Below are 6,000 nucleotides of genomic sequence, written 5' to 3'. Positions count from 1 at the left end.
AGAGGTGACCATAGTGCTAACTCCAAAAGTTCAAAAATTGAACCAGACTCCAAAAATCACAATTAAAGAAAAAAAATCTGAATTCCTCCTGCCCGTCCCCAGTGTATGTGAGACAATTAGTGTTGCCTGTAATTGATTGATTGAATTATGTGCCCCCCCAATTAATTACGTAACCCCCAAATCGGCCTGTTCCTCCATCTTCACCCATGCTCCTGTGGTTCTTCACAAACATACAACCCAGGCAAGTAGGGGAGACAGGTGCAGCAGGGTCACTTCTTCTGCATCCCGGGCTCGGGTGGGAGACAAGCTCCAGGAGTTCTTCACCCTTTCCCTGGGCTAGTGTTGCTGGGATCAACAGGAGAAGCCGAGAGCTGACTGACCCACTATTCACTTGAGGGGATGGAGGAGTAGGGCTTTGCAGAACTCTTTCTGCTCCCCTCCTGTGAGAAAGCTGTTGGCTATTCCCTCTCCCCCTGCCCCAATGTCCCTGAGGGGAGGGGGAATCTGCCTGCTTCCTGTAGTATCACTGATTGGTGGCTTTTCTGAGGAGGCGGGAAGGTGGGGAATACAACAAAGCAAAGGGGATTTCCCCAGGCAGGGATGAAATTCAGGAGAGATCAGGAGCTTCTGGCTTCACGGGGGGACTAGCCTTAGCCTCCAGTACCAACCACGCTCATGTAACTCCCCAAGAAATCCTGAGAGTTGGCAACATTGGCATGAGAAGCACCCACAGCTTCCAATGACTTCTTTTTAAAATAGCAAGGTGTACTGGTGCCTAGGGAAACTGAAAGATGTGATAGTGCTTTTGTTTGTTTATATTTAAAATGCAGCCTCTGATCTTCTTTATGTTACACTGATGGGTTCTTGAAATTCGTGTATTTCCCGAGCCTTGTGCTTGGCTTTAGGAAATCTGCAGAAGCCAGGGCCCATCTGCACAGCTCTCAGCTTAATGGCTTTTGCAGGGTTAATGGAAAATGAGAGCTGGCACTTTCCACTTCTATGCCCTTTCACTCCAGATCCTCTCTTTTTACTTCCATCTACTTTAAAAATGTAATTGGCCCTTAAGCAGTGACAGTTACAACTAATAGTGGTTTCATATTTAAGGAAACAGAAGTGAATGCTAATTTTTGGTTGGTAGGAAGGCAGTGAACCCAAAGCACATTCATCCCTGCTGCATGTTGCTTCCATCTAATCTATCTGTGTAAGATTTTATAAGGTCACCCCTCACCCTGGCATCTAAGTGCTTCTATCCAATGTCCTGAAGGGTAGCCCTGCATTTTGAAGCACTTGAAGGAGAGGAAGGTGATCAGGAACAGTGAACATGGATTCACCAAGGGCAAGTCATGCTTGATCAACCTGATTGCCTTCTATGATGAGATAACTGGCTCTGTGAATATGGGGAAAGCGGTGGATGTGATATACCTTGACTTTAGCAAAGCTTTTGATACGGTCTCCCACAGTATTCTTGCCAGCAAGTTAAAGAAGTATGGATTGGATAAATGGACTATACGGTGGATGGAAAGCTGGCTAGATTGTTGGGCTTAATGGGTAGTGATCAACGGCTCGATATCTAGCTGGCAGCCAGTATCAAGCGGAGTGTCCCAGGGGTCAGTCCTGGGGCCGGTTTTGTTCAACATCTTCATTAATAATCTGGAGGGTGGGATGCATTGCACCATCAGCAAGTTCGTGGATGATGCTAAATTGGGGGCGAGATAGATATGCTGGAGGGTAGGGGTAGGTCCAGAGTGAACTAAACAAATTGGAGGATTGGTCCAAAAGAATTCTCATGAGGTTCAACAAGGACAAGTGCAGAGTCGTGCACTTAGGACAGAAGAATCCCATGCACTGCTACAGGCTGGGGACCGACTGGCTAAGCTGCAGTTCTGCAGAAAAGGACCTAGGGGTTATAGTGGATGAGAAGCTGGATATGTGTCACAATGTGCCCTTGTTGCCAAGAGGGCTAACGACACACTGGGCTGCATTACTAGGAGCATTGCCAGCAAATGGATGGAAGTGATTATTCCCCTCTATTCAGCACTGGTGAGGCCAAATCCGGAGTACTGCATCCAGTTTTGGGCCCCCCACTACAGAAAGGATGTGGCCAAACTGGAGAGAGTCCAGCAGAGGGCAACGAAAATGATTAAGGGGCTGAGGCACATGACTTATGAGGAGGGGCTGAGGGAACTGGGCTTATTCAGTCTGCAGAAGAGTGTGTGTGCGTGTGTGTGTGGGGGGATTTGATAGCAGCCTCAACTACCTGAACGGGAGTTCCAAAGGGGATGGAGCTAGGCTGTTTTGAGTGGTGGTAGAAGACAGAACAAGGCCTCAAGTTGCAGTGGGGGAGGTCTAGGCTGGCTATTAGGAAAAACTATTTCACTAGGAGGGTGGTGAAGCACTGAAATGGGTTACCTAGGGAGGTGGTGGAATCTCCATCCTTAGAGGTTTTTAAGGTCCGGCTTGGCAAAATCCTGGCTAGGATGATTTAGTTGGGGTTGGTCCTACTTTGAGCAGGGGATTGGACTAGATGACCTCCTGAGATCTCTTCCAACCCCAATCTTCTATGATTCTACATCCAGACAATAAGCCGGTAAGTCCAAAGTAAGTTTACAGGACCAATCTCACTTCTGTTGTTTGCATATGCACACACACTTATATCTGTTGTGTGAGTCGTAAGAAATTATGGTTCATCCATTTAGAAAGAAGAATATTCCCTAGTGGAATGACTATGTGGAAGCCAATATGGCGTGACTAACAAAATAATTATTAGAAAGACAAGGTGAGTAAGGTAATATCTTTTATTGGACTAACTTCTGTGTGTGAGAGACAAGCTTTTGAGCTCATAGAGAGCTCTTCTTCAGGGTCTGGGACAGATCTTCTCGAGACCCTGAGGAAGAGCTCTGGATAAGCGCCAAAGCTTCTCTCTCTCACCCACAGAAGTTGGTCCAATAAAAGATACTACCTCATCCACCTTGTCTTTCTAACAACCTGGGCCCAACACTGAATAAAATAACTACACCGCATTTAATGTTTAAAATAACAAGAAACAGAGGGCAAAGAGTCCTGTGGCACCTTATAGACTAACAGGCGTATTGGAGCATAAGCTTTCTGTTAGTCTGTAAGGTGCCACAGGCCTCTTTGCGGCTTTTACAGAGCCAGACTAACACGCCTACCCCTCTGATAAGAAACAGAAGATTATTCCTCCTCCTCTTCTCCCTACTCCCCTACACACAGAGACACTTCCAGGAAAACCCAAAGTAAAGTAGGACTATATTACAACACTACAATCCCCACAATGCATTTAGGCAGTTCAGGGGCTGCCAGACAGAAAGTGACCATGCAGGCACTGAGCATGAGCAAGCGCTTGTCTGGGCGCTCCGGGACTGGACATAAACAAGAGAGCAAGCGCCGGGCTGGGCGCGCTTGCTGCTGCCCTTTTAAACCCACTTTGCGAGAGCAGCTGGCCGGGCCGGAGGAGCTCGTGCTCGCTGCGGCGCGCGCCTGGGGAGGGGTGAAGTTGTGAGGTTCCACGGGGGGGCGGAGACAGAACGCGGAGACCCTGCGAAGCGGCGGCGCGAGGGGGAGGAGCCCAGGCAGGGGAGCTGCGGCTGCTGCGGAGTCCTAGGACCGGCCGCGGCGGCGGGCGGCAGGTGAGGTGAGACGCGGCCAGCGCGGTGTGCGGCGGGGCACAGACCGGCGGGCGGCGCTTGTTTCAGACCTGGGCTTGTTTTCGAGGGAGCGCAGAGGCCCCGCCGTTCTCTGCTGGGTGGACACGGAGGCATGCTCTGTGTGCTAGGCTGGGACTGGGAAACCAGGATCTCAAATATCGGCCGGGTTTGGGGGGCAGTGTCGGGCTTCGGTTGCTGTTCCTTGCAACTGCAAGGAGCTTCCGAAGTATAGGCAGCGTATATAATTCGCAAAAAGGAAAAGGAGGACTTGTGGCACCTTATGCTCAAATCAATTGGTTAGTCTCTAAGGTGCCACAAGTCCTCCTTTTTCTTTTTGCGAATAGAGACTAACACGGCTGCTGCTCTGAAACCTATATAATTTGAGAGGAAAAATGGAAAGAAATTCGAAAGGGGGAGGGACTGGAAACTTCCCGGGATATGGAGATTAGGTATGGGTGATTTGTCCCCATCTGTACATTGGGAATAATGATACTAGTCATCTTTTAGATTTCAAAGTGCTTTACAGAGAAGCTAAGTGCTATCTAAGAGTTAGGTATTGCTGTTATTCCCTTTCTTATCACTGTCACATATGTCTGTCACAACTTAGTGCTTTCCCTCTTGGAAGCACTTTAAAACTGGGACAAATTTTCAGAATTCAAGCACTGCTCCTGAACTGGTCATGAGGCAGGAGAAGTTGATTACATTATCATTCCAAACCATTGCTTAGCTCCCTATTGCAATGTTTATGTCCTAAAAATTTAAGTCCCTTGCCCCACAATGGTGCCACGCCTTTAAGCCGATCCACATGGACAGCTCTCTGTGTCTGTTCATAGGGCCATTAACTTTGAGATTTTTTTTAAACTTTGGGGGGTAGGGGAAGAAAGCCAGCACTGAGCAGAGCAAGTCCCAGTCCTTGAACCACTAGTGCCTCCTTAAACCTTTCTCCTTTGACTCCCTGGATGTAAGGTTGGTATTAAACAAAAATGACATTGAGGGTTGTTTGTAAAGCTGGTTGGGAATATTTCAGTGAAACGTCCCCCTCTCCCCCATTAAAATAGGTCACTCAATGAAGTGTTTGTTGGGAAAGTTTTCAGGTCTTGGATGGAATTCCTAGGGTGTGGGTAAGAGACCTGATTAGCCAACAGCATTAGGGTTACAGCACTCATAGGGGATGTGGAAGGCTCCAAGTTCAGGTCCCAAGTTCAAGTCCCACATCCTCAGCAAGTGCCCTAACCATCAGTCACACTCTCTTTATATAAGTAACTATATAGGCTCTGAGGCAGAAAGAGACTGACTCTGCAGAGTGGTGATTAGGGAAGTTGCCTGGGATTTCAGAGACCCAGGTTGAAGTCTCTGCTCTATCTGAATTGGAGTTAAGTACCTAGGTGCTTTAGAAAATTCCATTAGATGCCTATCTGTGTCTTTAGGTGTCTAAATATCTTCGTAAATCAGGCCCTTCATGGTTATGGAGGCTGAATTATCCCATCACTTTAGTGGGGTGGCTTTCTGTATCACAGGTGATGTATGATGACTAAACATTATGGCAAAGTTCGTATTGCTGCTGCCTCTTGTGTACCTGTTTGTTTGATAATCCTGGAGAATCAAATCCAGGGTTATCTGTCTAGTACCTTACATGAACACTAAATTCACTACTTTCTCCCCCCACTTCAGTTAACACACACTACTCCACTCATATTTACATTGTTCTATTAATATATAATGGCTGCCATTAAAAAGGCAGCAATTGCCAAAAGACAAAATACACATTTGTTATCTAGTTTCGTACACTGCTGCCCGTAACTGCAGTATCTGAGCATCTGATAATAGCAAGGGATAATGTTAGAATATTAAATACCACAGTGGGATTACTATTGACAACATAATGTACAGTAGTTGGCATTTATCTATTAGTAAAGTGATGGGAGAGAACATTTAGATATGTGCTCTAATTTTAAGATTGCAGGATGCTATTTTACATTTCTACCCGATCTTGGTATGTTTGGAAATTAGGGTTTCAACCTGTGCCCATTGAAGTCACTGGTAAAGCTCCCATTGACTTCAGTGGTGCAAAAGTGCAATACCCCCCAACCAACACACTAGCAATTGACCTGGGAGACTGCAGAGCTAAAAGCGTGAGCTGCTACAGTTGCACTGTAGAGTCAGGGCTCTCTAGCAGGGGCTGAAATAGCTCAGTTTCTCTGTGGATCAAGCATTGTGGGGACCTGTAACATGCACTCACCAGTGAGTTACACAAGATTAGCTCCAAACTGTAAACACTTATGTACATGCCTAGGCTGGTGTGAGTAGTGTCATTGATGTCAATGGGGCTACTCTT

At 47.0% G+C, this 6,000-nt stretch overlaps 1 protein-coding gene across 3 annotated transcripts in view; it reads left to right on the top strand.

Moving 5' to 3' along the window:
* The first annotated feature begins 3,362 nt into the window (after nucleotides 1-3,362).
* The window catches only part of POMGNT2 (protein O-linked mannose N-acetylglucosaminyltransferase 2 (beta 1,4-)), a 41,540-nt gene continuing 38,902 nt past the window's right edge, over nucleotides 3,363-6,000 (top strand). For 2 of the 3 annotated variants that reach the window (XM_073333313.2, XM_073333314.2), the window contains exon 1: nucleotides 3,363-3,647. The gene's annotated coding sequence lies outside the window, so the exon portion shown is untranslated. Of the gene's footprint in view, nucleotides 3,653-6,000 lie in introns of all 3 variants that reach the window. The other variant, XM_073333319.2, reaches the window with a different exon arrangement.

Source organism: Lepidochelys kempii, chromosome 2, assembly GCF_965140285.1.
Source record: "Lepidochelys kempii isolate rLepKem1 chromosome 2, rLepKem1.hap1, whole genome shotgun sequence".
NCBI lineage: Eukaryota > Metazoa > Chordata > Testudines > Cheloniidae > Lepidochelys > Lepidochelys kempii.
This window is presented reverse-complemented; position numbering and strand designations above follow the sequence as displayed.